The sequence below is a fragment of the Zootoca vivipara genome, chromosome 1 (assembly GCF_965207765.1).
Source record: "Zootoca vivipara chromosome 1, rZooViv2.hap1.1, whole genome shotgun sequence".
NCBI classification, from domain to species: domain Eukaryota; kingdom Metazoa; phylum Chordata; class Lepidosauria; order Squamata; family Lacertidae; genus Zootoca; species Zootoca vivipara.
The window spans coordinates 90654360-90673172 of record NC_142582.1 but is presented as its reverse complement, the minus strand read 5'-3'; the positions used below and the strand labels follow the sequence as shown (position 1 = coordinate 90673172).

Here is an 18813-nt window from a genome sequence, read left to right as displayed (position 1 = left end):
TCGGGTGGGCGTCTCTCGGCTTCTTACATATATATGCAGGGCATATATCTATATATAATGGCTGGGCTGGAGGCTGAACCTGGGCGAGGATCTGCGGCGAGTGGCCCAGGAATGCGGGCGGATGAGGAGCCCTGCGGAAGGAAGGGAGGAAGGAAGGAGGGAGGAGAGAGGGAGAGGCGGATAGTGCAGGAAGCGGCGAGGAGGGAGGCAGAGACAGAAGCGCCGTTCTCGCATCCCCGGGAGCGGAGGGACCTCGGCGGGCGAAGCTACCCTGCCGCCCCTTCCCGGCTTCCGGGGTGCCTGCCTGGGACTGGCCTCCCTTCCAGGCCCCGCTTGGTCTGGGGAGTTAGGGATTCGTGAAGGAATGTGGCCAACCGGCTTCCTCTCCCCGGAGTATATCTGCCCTATATTTCATTCTGTCTTCATTCTTGTAAATGAACCCTTTTTGCAGAATCCTGGCTTTGCAACCCCTGGAAAAGGGGGCGGCGGCGGGAAAGAGCTGATAAGCTAATTGAGCGAAGCGCCGTCCCACCTATTCTTACTTGGCTTTGTGCGAAGCAGAATTGATGTGTGATAGGATTAACATCAACGAGGTTAAACTTTGAAAGATTGGGTGTTGGCACTGGGAATATGATTACTTTGGTCTTTAAAGGAGAGCTTCATTTCCTTTTTATGACTTTCTGTCAGGATGTTGGGTGCAAAGTTAAGTGTATATCTTTTTTAGAAGGGCATTAATACTAATATAAAATGCAACAATTACTGAATTATGAAATACTAGATTTGTGTGTCATGTTTCCAAATAACAAAATACTTAATATTTTTTATCCTTTCTTTGAGTACTTATTGTGAAATGTTTCTATTTGGCTTGTAATGTCTTGCAGCAGCTCTCATCTAGAACTCCTTCATCCACAAGATTTATGTAACCTGCTCATTAATTTTTCATAAAGTTCTAAAAGTTTCTGGTAGAATTTATTCTGTTTAATGTGTTGGTTGTTGTGTCTTCCAAGACTCTTATAAAAGCACTTATAAGGATTTGTTACGGTACTTGGTTGTAATCAGCTATTTGTCTTAATAATAATTTTACTATTTATACCCCGCTCATCTGGCTGGGTTTCCCCAGCCACTCTTAAACATTTGTGGTCCTCAAATTGTGTGTGTTGTGTCTTTAGCAAAGATGATGTTTAGGAATACAGTTGAACCATAATGGCATTTGTATCTGGTTATTCTCTGCTGCAAAAGTGTGCATGTTACACATATTTCACTTCTCCAATCCTTGGACTTGTTCTGTAGTTAAAATCATGATAGGTCTCTTAAGGCCAACTGCTATTTAATGTTTGACATAGTAAAAGAGTGCTGATCTGTACAGTTTTTCCGCTGGATTGTTGCAATGTTTTTCCATTCTTTCCTTCTTGGCCATTCTTTATGGAAATACTAAATCAGTGACATCAGTCATGTGAGCAAAATAAAACCATAAATTGTCTGTTCCTCAGTTCAGTCCTTGTCCTTTATCATATTAACTTCTTTAATCTACAGAGAGAGGGGAAAGTTGTTGTTACACAAGTTCTGTACAAAGAGTGGAAAAGCCAAGATGCATATTGAGTACTTTGTCACTGAAGCCTCCTTGGCTCAGACATTTGCACTCTTTTAATAGAAAACACATAGAGACAAGGAGAATAATTTCCACAGTGAAGTGATGCATCTTCCAAAGTTTTATTTGCCTAATCAGATTAAGTTCTTAATTCAGTAGTTTGTATACAGTAATATATATTACCCTGTGTTGCCTGGAGCATCATTTGTGCAAACACTCTAGGTACTTTATTGCAACAATGTAATACCGGTTTAATTAAATTCAAGCTGTAGTCTAGCAAGGGTTTTGTTTTTGTTTTTTTGCATCCTTTTTAAAGACTTACTGTGTTCAACTTTGCAATAAGCTCACAAAAGTTACTACCCCACATAAATATTATCTAGCCTGTCAACTTGCCCACACATGGTTTTAAGATAAAAAGAGCCAAGCTTATTGGCTCTCTTCATCACGGAGTGAACAAAGAGACTGTATCAAGCCTTGGTTAGTCCATGAAGGGGATGGATGATGTAAGGGGAATATTTTGTAATCTCTAAATTTAGGAGATTTTTATGTTGTAGAAATATTGGTGGGAAGATATGACTTACTGGTATTATCTTGCACTCTGTTTAAAGCAGCACATTTGGGAACTGGTACATCAAACAATCCACTTGAAGTGCTCTGTCTAAAGTCTTGCTTGCAGAAGTTACAATATTAAATAACTTTACTACTCTGTTTTAGGAGAATGAATCTTATCAGATAACGTCTTTTAATCTTGAGCCATTTTTGAAGATTTTATAGGCGCTAAATGCAAACATTTATTGGCTAATATATTTTATTGGAGAAATAAAATATTGGACAAAATATTACATTGGGAGAACAATTTCAAGACTCTAAATGAAAATATATTGCAAGCTTAGTCTGTCGATGACCTCTCTTGTTCCACACACTTGCAATGCTTAAAAAAGGGCCTTATATAGGAACAAGTGCTGTAACTTGCTGCGCTATGGTAGTCTAAGTAGATTGCACGCTGTGCCCAAATTCCCTTATTGTCTGCTGTCTAAACATAGTGATGAATATAGGTAAACTGTCTTTCGGGACTTCAAATATTCTGTACTCTGTCGTTCTCTTCTGGCATTAACTGGCTTGAAGAGACAACATACCGGTGAATACCAGTTTCTGGAAACTCCAAGACAACAGAATGCTTTTGTTCTTAGGTCCTGTTTGCAGACTTCTCATTGGCATCTGGTTGGCACTGTGAGAACAGAACGCTGGACTAGATGGGCCTTTGTCCCAATCCAGAAGTCTCTTATGTTCTTTACTGTGAAGGTTCTTGTTTAGTTGCCTCTTCCCTCCCCTGACCATGCAGGTCTCCTAGTCTCTCTTATGATGAGGATAAAGTTCTTCACCATTTATTGCAACCCTTTCCGAAGGGTTCTTAGGCACAAACTGCTATACAGTAGTTCATGCATCAAATTAAAACATAATTAAAATTAGCTATGATTAAAGGAGAAAGTAGAGTGCTCACACAACTTAAAAATTCTCATTCTGCTGCTGGTAAACAAGCTGGAGTCCACCTTGTTGTGACTTCTTAATCTAGGCTTGTTTCTTTCCAAACGAACCATGCACAGGAAGCAAATAACAATCCTTGGTTATCACTTAAGGCCACTCTGGTTTGTTTCCCAGAAGTGCAGTAGCAGTGAGAGCAGAACGAGGACATTTCAGCAGTATGCACCTAGCACATTAACATTACACCACAGTTTGTTTTTAACTATGGTTTAATGTGATGCGCAAAGCAGACCAGAAAGCATTCTATTGTGGCCAAGATCACCCTCCTAAATACAGTAGATGCCATGTATGCTAGATCCTGCACTGTCAGGCATCAATGTGCTAAATTTGAGCCTTCTGCTTCCTTATAGCAGACATACAGAGTGAAATATTTGGGGGGAAGATCTATCACATATTTCTCAAAAAATGCATTGTTTAGAACAGGGGTCGGCAAGGTTTACCTCACATGGGCTGGTTCACTCCAGTGGAGATCCCTCCGTGGGCCAGATTGCGCCCGCGACTTCCGGCATCTGCGTCGACACGATTTCTGGCGTCCGCATCTGTGCAGACACAATTTTTGGTGTCTGCGTCTGTGCAATCACAATTTTCGGCATCTGCACGTGCGCAGACGTGATTTTCGGCACCATGGAAGCAAGTCCCCATGCCACGCTGCGCCAGTTTAGCACAGCGTGTGGGCGGCTCAGTTGGAGTGCAGCTCATGGGCCAGTTAAACAACCTCTGTGGGCTGCTTGTGGCCCATGGGCCTTAGGTTGCCTACCCCTGGTTTAGAAGATTTGCAACAATTGATTTTGTCGAATTGAGCAGTTTCAAACTTTTTTCAGGTGACTATCCCTAGGAACCATACCTGTATCTATTACGAACAGCTTTCTAGACTTGCTAAAGCTATATATTATGCAGACACTGTTCATGAATTTTATTTTGTATGACTATGTTAGTTTCATTATGGCTTATGGTTATGGTCAAACAAGATGTATTCCTACCATATTAACAGTTGAGAGTGCCCAAATTATTTTCTTAACATTTGAACAATGTTAAGTATATGCTACTGAGTTGTTTTGTTTTTGAGAAAAGTACAATACATTTCCAAGTACAGATGTGAATTTCTATGAACATTTAAACCACATTAAGTTTGCATTTTTTATTTGGTCTTTATAAAATATTTCAGCTAAACTACTTTTGTGTACTGAAAAGTGTGGGATAGTTAAGCAAAAAAAAAAGTATTTACTTTTTTTTGCTTTTAAGACAAATGCTAAATCAAATCCCAATTAATTAAAGGTACTGGAAAAGTTTCTGAAACTCTGCACTGCCACTATCAATTGACTTTACGTAGTCTACCACTAGCTTCCCGCTTCTTCAGTGTCAGAAACCAAGAATGCACCTACAGGCAAAATATAAATCAAAGTTAAATGTACCTGACGCGTTATTTTCTTCGGTTAAACTTAAGATCTTCTACACTCCAAAAGCAAGGCTGCATTTCTATACACACTTACTTGGTAGTAAAGTCCCGTTTGTATGAATATATTATGTGTGTTATGGTCAAATGGTAGAATATATTTCTGAACAAATATGCACAGAATCAGGCTATAAGCCTCACCACATTTCAAGATTAACCAATATCAGATATCAATCTATGTTTAGTAGCAGAACCGCCATAAAAGGCAGATAATTCATTTAAAAAATGCAAGATATTAAATATACAGATGTCTATCAATAAAGCTTCTCATCAGAGAACTCTGTAAAGGCAATAGTTCTAAGCTTTTCAAAACTAGCAAAACAAAGTACCCAGAACTATTCCTTCTGGGAATGTGGCAGTTTGCAGACGCAGAATTATAAAAAGTCAGTACAACTCAGAAGCATACCAGGTTTGCATGAGGGGGTAAATGTTGATTTAGTGATTTTCCACAGAACTGTCAGCTCTTTCCAAGAAAAAAAGAGAGATGTAAGCCAGCAAAGGTTTCTCAGGAATTTTATAATTGGCAAACTAGATGGTTTTAAAATTCTAAATAAGAGTTTAAAGTTTTAAAACATAAGTACTGTGTAATGACTTACTATCCTCCATCCATAATTGTAATTTTCTATAATAGAGAACTATAGAAAATAACATTTCCAGCTTTTATAAATCAATATATATCACAAAAATTGTAATTATATTATTCTTGCATGAGAAGCAAAATATAATTTCAGAAGACAGCATTCAAAATCTTGAAACCTATTTGCTAAAACTTCAATATGTACTCAGCTTTACTCAAACAGGACAGTTAGAAGTAACACTATATTGGTAAGTGTACCTTTCAAGAAGGTTGACAATTCCCTGGACCTGCCTCAGTCGGGTTTTTAAAAATATTCATTGCAATTTCAACAGATCAAATATGAAACACTATTCACACAGAAAGAATCTGGGTGAACCATAAGACAACTAGGTATCTAGAAAGTATTAGTAATAGATACCGTATATCTATAGATTCCCTACTGGTCTAACACCACAGTTGGCAATTAATCATAGAATCATAGAGTTGGAAGAGACCACAAGGGCCATCCAGTCCAACCCCCTGCCAAGCAGGAAACACCATCAAAGCATTCTTGACATATGCCTGTCAAGCCTCTGCTTAAAGACCTCCAAAGAAGGAGACTCCACCACACTCCTTGGCAGCAAATTCCACTGCTGAACAGCTCTTACTGTCAGGAAGTTCTTCCTAATGTTTAGGTGGAATTTTCTTTCTTGTAGTTTGAATCCGTTGCTCCGTGTCCGCTTCTCTGGAGCAGCAGAAAACAACCTTTCTCCTCTATATGACATCCTTTTATATATTTCAACATGGTTATCATATCACCCCTTAACCTTCTCTTCTCCAGGCTAAACATACCCAGCTCCCTAAGCCGTTCCTCATAAGGCATCGTTTCCAGGCCTTTGACCATTTTGGTTGCCCTCTTCTGGACCCGTTCCAGCTTGTCAGTATCCTTCTTGAACTGTGGTGCCCAGAACTGGACACAGTACTCCAGGTGAGGTCTGACCAGAGCAGAATACAGTGGTACTATTACTTCCCTTGATCTAGATGCTATACTCCTATTGATGCAGCCCAGAAGTTATGTTGAAGAAAACAATGCCTCATTAAGTGGCTTTCTCATTAAGTGGCTTTCTCAGTTACAACTGTTGAAGATTTGATGTTTAAAAAGAAAACAAAGGTTATCCCAAATATATGCCTCATTATGTACTTCGAATTTACACAAGGGTAATAGTTTTGAGAAGAAAAGGATCACCTTGCGGCTAGAGGAATTTTTGAGCAAGAATGGCATAAAATTGGCCGTCAGGGGCCAGCAAGACCTACATTTGTAAACATAAGTGAATACTATTACAAATTGCTTTTCCAGTGGTATCTGACACCTCAGAGTTTGAGCAATACATATATCTGGCATGAAGATAAAGTTTTGGATGCATGACTCCTCAAATGCAGATATAGGTGGTAACCATTTTGCACTATTGATGCATGATTGCCAATGCTTGGGTTCTTTTGGACCCGGAAGAAGGTGGAACAGGGTGGTGGTGGAATGGAATGGGCTTATGTATGTTCCGCTGATGCACACGGGGGTCAGAAACGGAACCCCTGCGCAAAATGGTCACTGCCTGTATGGTAGTCTTGTCTTTTAATAATGAAATATGGGGGATAAGTTTTAATCAAACTAGTAATGCATTATGTTATAGTTTTGGATCCTTTAACAAATCTGTTGGGCTGCTTAGATGACCAAATTAAACATAAAAGATTGATATGGAACCTAATAGGTGCTGCCATTATGTTAATAGTCCAAAAACAGAAGAACAAACTGAGCAAGCTATTGCCTACAATTAAAATAATGGCTAGCTGAACTTCGGAAAGTGATGGAAATGCATAAGCCTACGGTATGATGGAAGACAAAGGAAGGAAACTTTTTAGAAGTACCATATTTACTCAAGTCTAATGTGCCATCGAATCTAATGCACACCTCAATTTTCAGAACCTTGAAACAAAAAAAATTATTTGCTGGCAAATGTAAATGTGCCATTGAATCTAATGTGCACCTTAATTTTTGCAATGTAATTTGGCCAAAAAGGTGAGCATTAGCTTCAAGTAAATATGGTAAACGGCTCTCAGTGATTGAATATATGAAAGATATGGATATGAGATATGGATATTATATAATTTTTCCATATCCAGAGAAGAGTGAACAGTGTCTGCTCATTCAGTGGGGGTTTCCTGGCTTCACTCCAAAAAAATTACTATTTATTATTATTTATTTAATTTCTATACCGCCGTATACCTGAAGGTCCAAAGAAACATAAGGAAAAACTTTCTGACAGTTTGAACTGTTCAGCAGTGGAATCGACTTCCTAGGAGGGTAGTGGACACTCATTCCTTGGAGGTTTTAAAGCACAGAATGGATGACCATCTGTCATGGATGCTTTGGTTGGGATTCCTGCATTGCAGGGGTTGGACTAGATGATCCTCTTGACCCCTTCAAACTCTTCAGTTCTATGATTCCTGCAATCAAGCAGTTACCCTCTGCTTCTCAAGCCCAATGGCAGGCAGCAGTCTGCACTGCAGTTGGGGCAAGGAAGCCATTCTAACATCCACCAAATTGGTGCTGTGTGCATTAGAGGCGAGTTTGGTAACATCTTACGAGCGTCAGAGACAGTGGCGGAGGGACAAGCGGCGAGAAAGGGCTCCTCGGCTTTTAGTATAAGCCGAGTGGGGCTTTTTCAACATTAAAAATGTGCTGAAAAAGTCGGCTTATACTCAAGTATATATGGTACTTTTTAAAATGTCATGGGTATTGATACAAGGTCTTGAATATCTAATTAATGAATAATGAAAACAATATTTTGCCAAACACTGCAGAGTGGTTCAGTGTCATGTTATAGTAGAGTACTTGTTGACATGCAGTGCCTGGACTGTAGCTTAGCTATAAACTGCAGCTCTTTGGGGTATCACAACTGACAATGGATGGGAATTGGTGTAAGTATAACGTGCATTATTGCATTAACGTGCATCTTGCATTAGCAAGATGAAATAACTTGCTATACTAAAAAAGCGAAAGTACTAAGAAGAGTGTTTACACTTTAGTCTGTCTTCCTGTGTTGTGTGCAAATTAAGTTCCTGTTGAAAATAAAATAAAGGAGGGAGAACACAGTATCTGTAGGATCATAATTCACTTCCTCAGCCACTGTGTTGAAAAAAATAAGAGTTACATTAGTTATATAGGTGGACACATTTTGCAAGAACATAAAAAGACTTGAAGATTATGGAATCTATACAAAATCTCTATTGTCTTGGCCCCAGAATGAAGTCTAGTTCATTGCAGACAGAAGAACTTCCTAATTTGGGGGCAGATAATGAGGCATGTACATTGGAAGTGATGCAAGTGATTAATGCAAGGAAGCAAGTTAACCTGCAATGTTCCTGACATGGTTAACCATGGTATAGCAGTTGTTCAACACGCCAGGTAGATTAGGAAATCTGAAACTTTGGCTTGGATAAAATGAATTGTGGTGCTATGAGCTGATGACTGCTTCAAGTACCATTTTAAAACACAAGTAGGGTAATGTAATTTGAGTTCTAGAGAGATCTGTACTGAGCAGTAGAATTTGATGCCCTGTCTCTCTGCTGTCATATTGGAATGCTACAGTAGACTTGATGCAGTAGCAGTGTTGAGGAGAAGTGTGTTTTGGAACAATAGCTTGTGAAAAGAATGTACTAGTTAATGAATATAGTGCTGGTCCACAGAAAGTAAACTGAGATCATGAACTGTATTAAATATTTCATGATATGGGAACATTAGGGCAATTTAACCAAACAGATTTTTAAAATATAGGAATATGTAGATTACAGGGAGTTCAATGATGAGACCTATTGATTGCTTTAATCTTTTATCAAACCACAATTAGAAGTTACTGTAGTTTACTAATCAGGATCGTAAAGCATCATAGAATTGTCAAGTTTGAAGGGACCACAAGGGTCATCTAGTCTAACCACGAATCTTCTGTCCAACGTGGGGCTCAAACCTACAAACTTGCGATTAAGAGTTTCATGCTCTGCTGACTGAGCTATCCCAGCTGACCATTAAACCACTATTCCCTTTTGGGGCATTACATCTAACTATATTTTAATTAAACCAGTATGTACTTATGGGGTGTGTGCGTGTGCGTGCAAGGCGTGAGGAATATTGCTCATTCCCAGCTACAATGCTGTTGTATAGCAAGCTGGTATTTGAGCATCTAAATTGTGCCTGTGTACTGTATACCAAATCTTTTGATCATGCCGCTTAGAAATAGGGTAATTGACATAAAATTTGGCATCCGGATAATTTCTGCATAACTGTTCAAGTTTATAAGATTTTCCTGCCTTTTAACTGTGTTTGGTTGCTGCATCAGCCACACAAACACATGGTTTTGGGGAAAGAGATAAGCACATGTTGCTGTAGATGAGGTGAATAGAAGATAGCCCAGGTGGGGGAGAGCTCTTGCAGAAAGGTAGGTAGAGTTGTTTATTTATCTTTTGTCAGGGAAGTTTTTGATTTTCAAACTGTTCAGTCCCACAACACTTGTGCTTCTTTTCTTGGTAGTTCTATACATGCTTTTTGGGGGGCATGTTGTTGTTTAGTCGTTTAGTCGTGTCCGACTCTTCGTGACCCCATGGACCATAGCACGCCAGGCACTCCTGTCTTGCACTGCCTCCCGCAGTTTGGTCAAACTCATGTTCGTAGCTTCGAGAACACTGTCCAACCATCTTGTCCTCTGTCGTCCCCTTCTCCTAGTGCCCTCAATCTTTCCCAACATCAGGGTCTTTTCCAAGGATTCTTCTCTTCTCATGAGGTGGCCAAAGTATTGGAGCCTCAGCTTCACGATCCGTCCTTCCAGGGAGCACTCAGGGCTGATTTCCTTAAGAATGGATAGGTTTGATCTTCTTGCAGTCCATGGGACTCTCAAGAGTCTCCTCCTTGGGGGGCATACATTACATTTTTTAAAAAAGTAGGAAACAATGTAGGGCATTATACTTGTTAAATTCTGTTATATATATATGTGTGTGTATGTGCGAGAGAGAGACGGGAGATGTTTTCTTTATTATAAGCCCCCCTGTGATCCTCAGATGAAGGGTGGTATATTCAATAAACAAATAAATGTGCTGTAAAAACACTACAGGATACCAAAAATCCAGGAATCTAAATGGCTAGTTTGGTATACTTTGTCTGATACTCTTCCTGGTAGAGATGGATCATAACATCATGCTGATAGCAGTTAACCAGAAATAACTGGAACTTTTGCCCTTTGGACCTTTTGACTTCCACATTGTTCGTTCATTCTTTGACTAATCCTTAGCTTCCAAAGTTCACGCAAGTGGAGTGGGTGGAGTGGGGGAAGAGGAAAAAGGAATGGTGACATTCAAAACAGTGCAATAGTAAATTAGTGCAGTTGCATGCTACTGATAGCCAGTGAATATAGTGTGTTTAAGAGGGAAATGTACAGATTAAATGAATATTGTGATTTTGGCTATCACGGATTCATTCCTTGGTTGAATTAAAAGGAAAATTGCTATCCTTTGAAATGCCTTGTGAAAAGAACAATTTCTTGACTTTCTTCTCCCTGGTTTAAGAACGGTTTCCTGATTTATTTGAATACCATGCTGTACACCAGTCTTTCCCAACCTGGTGCTCTCCAGATGTTCTGGACTACAATTCCCATTATCCCTGAACAGTGGCCATGCTTTCTGGAGTTGATGGTTGCTGAGAGTCCCAACAGCATCTGGAAGGCTTCTGTATACTTTCTCTCCTTGCAGCAGTGCAGGCACACATCCAAAGTCTAAACAAGAGGCATATGCAGCAATATCCTGATGTCTGTAGCAACTAGGAGCAAATTTGGGAACTTCAGGGGTCTGAAGGCACGAAGTTACAGCCCTCAGTATCCTACAGATGAGCCTAGCCTTTGCATACTACAACATAAGTTGAGATGTGTTTCTAGATAATTTTAGAGAAAGCAAAAGTCTGTTGGTGAAGGTTACCTCCCACCCTTTAAGTTCACTGTGGCACTAAGTTTAAAAGACCCCATTCCTTTTTAAACCAGTAGTTGCTGTGCAAAGAATATGAATAATAATGGCTTGAAAACGTCGCTCATGTTGAACCTGCTTATATCTAGTTACAGGTAGGTAGCCGTGTTGGTCTGAGTCGAAGCAAAATAAAAAAATTCCTTCAGTAGCACCTTAAAGACCAACTAAGTTTTTATTTTGGTATGAGCTTTCGTGTGCATGCACACTTCTTCAGATACACTTCAGATACACTGCTTATATCTATTTCATTGTTTCCTTTAGAGAAGGTGATATGTTTAAGAGCGAACAATTCTGATACAGGGAAAGGCTGCAGCATTTGAAACTTCATAATTTAGAGAAATTGTGAGTAACGGGGGATATGATAGGGCAGGCTTCCTCAACTTCAGCCTTCCAGATATTTTGAGACTACAATTCCCATCATCCCTGACCACTGGCCCTGCTAGCTAGGGATCATGGGAGTTGTAGGCCAAAAACATCTGGAGGGCCAAGGTTGAGGAAGCCTGTGATAGAGGGATTAAAAATTTTGGGTGGTGTAGAGAAAGTGAATAGGGAGAAATTTTTCTCCTCCTCATAATACTAGAACTTCGGGGCATCCAATGAAGCTGAATGTTGAAAGATTCAGGACAGACAATAGAAAATACTTCACATAATGTATAGTTAAACGATGGAATTTTCTCCCACAAAAAGGCAATGATAGTGATGAACTTGGATGGTTTTAAAAGAGGGTTAAACAAATTCTTGGAGGATAAAGCTATCAGTGGCTATTCGTCACAGTAGCTATCTCAGTATGCCTCTGAATGGTAGTTGCTGGGAATCACAGGTGGGGAGACACTGTTCAGCTTGTGTCCTATTTGAGAGCTTCCCATAGGCATCTGGTTAGCCACTGAGAACAGATCAGGTTGGCCTGATCCAGAAGAACTCTTCTTACATTCTTACTCTTGAACAGTGTGTGTTTGTTCAGAATTTTTGTCTATTTATACTGATGGACTGTATTAAGTGGGTATACATTTTTTTCAAACTTAGACTGTCACTTTGGCAAAGGTGTGACTTGCATTTGGATTCAGCTAGACACTTCAGCAGTTGTAGAGGCTAAATTGTAGACAATGATGCTGAAAAAACTTGCATACTTACCAAATGGAAATGTGCAGTTCACAAAACCAATAAACTTTCTGGGGCCTTCTTCTCTCTCATTTGAAGTAAATCCCATGTGTCTAATATAAATCCACAACGTGTTCGTCTATTCCAAGCTAGGTTATGATTCCATAATGTTCAACTCTGCAAGGCAATCTGATGAAAAAATTGAACAGTAACTATCAAAAGCTTCTATTGTGCATAGGAGCTTATTGCATGTCTATGCAAAAGCATTTAAACCTCCTCTCAGTATATGTCATGTGCAGCTTTTCTGTGTTTTACTGCTAAACTGCAATGGTTGCCTGAGCAACCCCCTTGCAAAGGTGTGTTTATACCAAGTTGGAAAACTAGCTTCTTTAGTTCCAGTATTTGCACTTGATTCTAGTTGTTGCAGGAATATCAATACTTTCATTGTAGTGCATTTCTTCAGTAAAGCCATGTCAACCACCAGGAGACTTCCTGGCAGGTGGGGGGCAGGTGGGTACAAGACAAGCTCTGCATGGGTCTGCTTTCTGGTACTTACAGTTTGCTTGCTTAGTTTTCTGGGATGCAACATTTACCTGCCTTAAAGAATGCTTTCAGTTGCATCGTGAGCAATGTTCATTTCACAACGACTGTACTATACTGCAACTTGTGATGACTCCAAGTCTCCAAAACCACACAGGAACAGAATTTGCGCATAGCCACCAAACTGCAAGAAAACTTCCGACCAAATCAGCTGTGTTCACTGAAGAACTTTATGCAATCAAGTCTTAAATTGCACATTTCCTGGAGTTGGGGTGGTGGTGGGAATTGTTGTTTTAGTGGAGGGTTGGTGAACCTTTTCAACATCAGGACTGAATTCTTTTGTGGGGAATTTTCTGGAAGCCACCATGACAGTGGTGCTTATGGCAAGAAGCAAAAGTCAGCCAATCAGTGGATGTGCTCTTAACCTTTGTACAGTAGACTACATTCTAGCCACGCTAGCAGGTGTTTTCCACCAACCCACACAAGCATTGCTCACTTTAGGCAAGCCGGAGGCATTATTACAGTTCAAAGACACATCACTGACAGGAGAAAAACACTTGAGGACAGAGTGGAGCCAGAGGTGTTTGGAAGGTAGAATCATAGAATCATAGAGTTGGAAGAGACCACAAGGGCCATCCAGTCCAACCCCCTGCCAAGCAGGAAACACCATCAAAGCATTCCTGACATATGCCTGTCAAGCCTCTGCTTAAAGACCTCCAAAGAAGGAGACTCCACCACACTCCTTGGCAGCAAATTCCACTGCCGAACAGCTCTTACTGTCAGGAAGTTCTTCCTAATGTTTAGGTGGAATTTTCTTTCTTGTAGTTTGAATCCGTTGCTCCGTGTCCGCTTCTCTGGAGCAGCAGAAAACAACCTTTCTCCCTCCTCTATATGACATCCTTTTATATATTTGAACATGGTTATCATATCACCCCTTAACCTTCTCTTCTCCAGGCTAAACATACCCAGCTCCCTAAGCCGTTCCTCATAAGGCATCGTTTCCAGGCCTTTGACCATTTTGGTTGCCCTCTTCTGGACACGTTCCAGCTTATCAGTATCCTTCTTGAACTGTGGTGCCCAGAACTGGACACAGTACTCCAGGTGAGGTCTGACCAGAGCAGAATACAGTGGTACTATTACTTCCCTTGATCTAGATGCTATACTCCTATTGATGCAGCCCAGAATTGCATTGGCTTTTTTAGCTGCTGCATCACACTGCTGACTCATGTCAAGTTTGTGGTCTACCAAGACTCCTAGATCCTTTTCACATGTACTGCTCTCAAGCCAGGTGTCTCCCATCCTGTATTTGTGCCTTTCATTTTTTTTGCCCAAGTGTAGTACTTTACATTTCTCCTTGTTAAAATTCATCTTGTTTGCTTTGGCCCAGTAAGGTGGCAGGGGCATGGCTTACAGAGAGGCCTGGATAGCCACATTTGGCCCGTAGACCCGCGGTTCTCTAACCCTAGTTTACACCTTGGATTAATTTGAGTTCAGGTCATAGCTATTGCTTTGGTGTCCATGTACACCTTCAGTTGAAAAACAGTGTCCCTAGGAATATACTTGGTGCCTTTTTTTAGTTTGAGTAATTGTAGCAAATCTCAACACATCAATATATAAAGGCTTGGAACTTAACTTTCAAGCAGTTTGTAGACCTAAAACAATTTACTTGTAAACTGAGCTCTGCTGCAGTGTACATTTCCCTAATGGGTATTGGTATCTAGTGGACAGGATTTTCTTGTCATCCTCCTAGATCAGCTTTTCAAACATAACCAGAGCAACAAAGACCAAAAAGACCATTAGATCTTAACAGCCCTGAACTTGATAAAAAGTATTTGAAGCTTAAATTGTTTTGTGCTTGTCAGTCAATTAATTCAATTACTTAGAAAGCATTTCCCCAGAACTTTAACTGAGGTGCCGGCAGGCTGTGCAGTGATTAGCATATAACATAACTAGAAAAATAAATTGCTGTCTTCGAAACTTTTAAGCATTCTGTTTGTCATGTAAGTTTTTATGGCTAAGCAATGTGCTAAGCATACTTGCACTCATTCTTAGAGGTTTTTGGTATGGATAGGGAAGATCAGGTGCCTTTAAGCTGCACCTTGTTTCATGGAAATTGGCAAGCAATAGAAGAAACTAATAAGGATGTGCATGAACCACAAAATTTGGTTTAAACTTCAATATGACACTTTCACTATTGGGAAATGAAAAAACAGTGATACAGTACTTCTTCACTTTTCTGCAGAAACTTGCAGGCATAGTAAGTCCTCTATACTGGATTTAGTCTGGGGTCTTTTTTGCTGGACACCTTTAAAGATTAACTTTTATTTGGGGATAGAATTGGAAAGAATTTGGTGGCAAAGGTCACTCCTAAGGGGATGAATCCTGCCAAACTTCAGAAGTGATAGCTTCAGTGGTTTTCCTGCAAGACTGCCATTACAGTTTAGAGTATCTAAAAATGGAATCACTTACTCTCCTCTAGTACTTTGTGGGTAATAGGTCTGAAAACTGCCAACATGAAAGAGATGTTCCTGGGTAAGAAATCTGCCAAACTGCAGACAAATATGTCATGAGGCTTTTCCACTAGGCATCTTTTTAAAGTTGATTTTTCAATGGGAAGAACTAAAAGAGATTTGCTTAAACTCTGATTTAAGGAGCCATTTGACACCTAGCTTATATATCTGAGTTTTTAACACTGATTACAAATCTGGCAAAGGCTGTTACACATAAATGTCTGTTTCATGCATAATGTGAAAAAGTAACAGTTGGCTTTAACCATGGTTTACTGAGCTGGCTCACGTATGTTGATCCAAATTGTGGTTTGTTTGCCTCATTTTCATGTAACTTCTGTGAATACCCTTCAAATGAAAATGCTGGGAGACACACACACACACAGCTCAACAACTCTGATCAATGCTGCTCAAAAAAGCTCAACAACTTTGGTCAATACAATGGGTAGATCACTGCCAGTTTAGTTTTAGTGGGAATAGATCAGTCTCTTGGAAGTTGGACACCCATGCTCTAAACTAATTAAGTTTGTTACTTATATAAGGTGGACAGCATAATTTTGAATGCTAAACTATTGCTTGCTGGGAAAATCTGGTTTGGTGAATTGGAAAGACTTGCACTGTGTGGGGTAATTTAATTGCTGGACTAGAGATATAGTCATACCTCTGGTTACGTTTGCTCCGGGTTGCGTATTTTCAGCTTATGTACACGGTGGACCCGGAAGTGTTTACTTCCGGGTTCCACCACATGCGCATGCGCAGAAGTGTTCTGCGCGCTTCGCGCATGTGTGGAAGCATCACTCCGGATACATACTTTTCAGGGTGAGAACGGCACCCCGGAATGGATCAAGTACGTATCCAGAGGTACCACCATATTTGTGAAGGATGAGACAACTTTGTTTCTGGAAATGCAGAAGATCAGGACAGCAGTTCTCCTGAATGTAAAAATCATGCTAGTATCATGCTTTCTTGACAAAAGAACAGGTCAGTAATACAGTAGTGTTTCAGTGTCAAGACTGATGTGAATAAAAACGAGATCCCTTTCCTAATCATATTTCATATACTATATCTGGTCACCAATGTGCTTGAACCTCAGAAGATGATACCCAGAGAAAAGTCTCTGATGAGCCCAGTGACTAGGCAAATTGGTATGGGTGAAGGTGGTCACAGTTGAGCCAACCATTACTTGAAAATGTCTTCTGTTTGAGGGGAATTATCCTAATTACAAAATCTCACACTTTTAAGACATTAATCCTATTCTATTTTGCACTTTTTACCCTGTAGCTTATCATGAGTGAATGAGTCATTCTCCATTTGAAATTTAATTGCTTCTTGAGATATTTTTACAAATGAGTTAAAATAGCCATGTTGACATGTGAGTAGGATTATTCTTGAAGTCAGGCAAGCTCATATTTTTGTATTACCTGCTAAATTAGCTGGTAAATGTCAATACTGAAAATAACTGATACGGTTTTTGGAGAGCCCGATTGGATCTGATTTTCAGTTGGAGTTATAGCTATGTAACTCTCAGAGCAAGCACGCTCCTGATAACATTGACCTGTTTCATTAATTATTGTATTTTATCATGATGGAGAGGTGTCCTGATAGAGAATAGGCAGTGAAATAATGGAGACAAAAGAGGGGGGGTACGTCTGCTGCAGAAGACACAAGCTGTCTATTAAAGCATAGTGGAACCTCTGTGACAAAACACCCAGTGAAGCAGAAAACTGACCCACTTAACTGTTGGCATAGAACTTTGAATTTGTTAAGTGCTGGCATGATTCTATGATACTTGAGGTTTGGAAATAAGTCTTAATAGTTTTAAGTTCTAAGTGATCTTTGAAAACTGTGCTTGCAGCAGAACACTTAAAAAGTAGTTTATACAGTATGACATGTGAAAATTTGAGGTTAGGTACTTAAATTTTAAAAATTAAGATTCAATCTATTTGGATGTAGCTGGGCTAATTTTGCCCTCTACCTCGGTTTGTAATTTATACATCAGATTGTGTGCATGCATGACTACCACAGCCCTATCTATGCCTATCCTTTGGAATCCTTTGAAAGTGGGGGCAGATTCAAAGTGGGTGAAGACATTTCTTTACTACTTGCTACCTTGAGTGGAAAGGGGGTGGAGGAAGGAGGAGCCACTGTTACACACTCATACATCCTTATATTGGGGTGCTGCTATAGCACCTAGTTCCTTGAAAGCAACAAAGACTGATTTTCTGGGAGCAGATTAGAGTCTTTAGCAAACCTCAGCTGTCTGATTGAGAAAAGGAAATGCTCTAAGCAAGACAGGCTACCCAAGAGATAGTTACCTAAAGGAAACTTGCCTTGGCTATATTCTCTGACCAGCAGGCAGCATTGGAGTTCTGGTGTTGAGTGGCGTGGAACCTGCTTCATGGCAGGCTTGAATCTATGAAGTGGCCCCAATTTCCTAGAAGCCTAGGAGGAGAAAAGGGAGCTGAGTATGAGACTTGCTGAATTTCTCAGTCATTATTACAGAGGTGATTATAGCTGACAGCCTCATTTCACTGCAGGCTATTTGTGGTAAGAATATATTTCCCCTTTCCAATCTGTGAAGCAAATTTTACATGTAATTGTTAGTTGTGCTCAGGGTTCTGTGGTAGTTAATGAGTGATCAGAAGAGTTAAATGCCATTTTGGCGAAGTCTCTCAGTGGTCAGGAAATGACAACATAGAATTCATTTGTTTTAAAATCTTAAATATTTATCTAGAGTAGGGCTTTCAAAATTTCTTGGCAAGGTCTTATTCCAGATATTCAGGCTTTGTGCGAGTTTCTTTTCATCTCCAAAACCCAATAGCTTTCATTCTACCTTGAACTTTAGTAAGGAAAATCTTTTCTCGAGTTTCTGCATTCAGAGGCATTGTACCAATACAAAGAAACATATCACATAGCATGCAAGCCTTTGATGGCATACAGCAGGGGTACCCAAACTAAGGGGGCCGGATGCGGCCGAATCGCCTTCTCAATGCGGCCCGCAGACAATCTGGGAATCAGCATGTTTTTACATGAGCAGAATGTGTCCTTTTGTTTAAAATGCATCTCTGGGTTATTTGTGGGGCATAGGGATTTGATCATATTTTTTCCCAAAATATAGTCCGGCCTCCCACAAGGTCTGAGGAACAGTGGACCGGCCCCCTGCTAAAAAAGTTTGCTGACCCCTGGCATACAGTGTAACAGAATTGTATATACTCGCTTTGTAATGCAACTTTTAGCAACATTTTATTGGTGTAATCACTTGGACCCTATATTTCCATAATTACCTATAGATCTTATTTATGCACCAAACAAAATCAAATTTGTTTTCCCAGGCTTTTAAGAATTGCAAAGTAAGCTTCCCCCCTCAAAAAAAAACTTGTATAGTAAAATCAAACTACCCTATTTAAATTGTCTGCTGCGGTATTGCTTTACTTGATCACGTTATAATATTTTTTGTTTTGTACTGCTC

At 39.9% G+C, this 18813-nt stretch overlaps 1 protein-coding gene and 1 long non-coding RNA gene across 17 annotated transcripts in view; one reads left to right on the top strand and one right to left on the bottom strand.

The window, feature by feature from the left end:
• Positions 1-18813, top strand: part of NUMB (NUMB endocytic adaptor protein) — a 59036-nt gene that overhangs the window by 562 nt on the left and 39661 nt on the right. The gene's annotated exons all lie outside the window — the stretch shown is intronic.
• Positions 1411-17788, bottom strand: LOC148687666 (uncharacterized). Its single transcript, XR_015946503.1, has 3 exons — positions 17660-17788; positions 3571-3669; positions 1411-1527 (listed from the first exon to the last, which is right to left on the bottom strand). It is a non-coding gene; the product is annotated as an uncharacterized LOC148687666 (long non-coding RNA).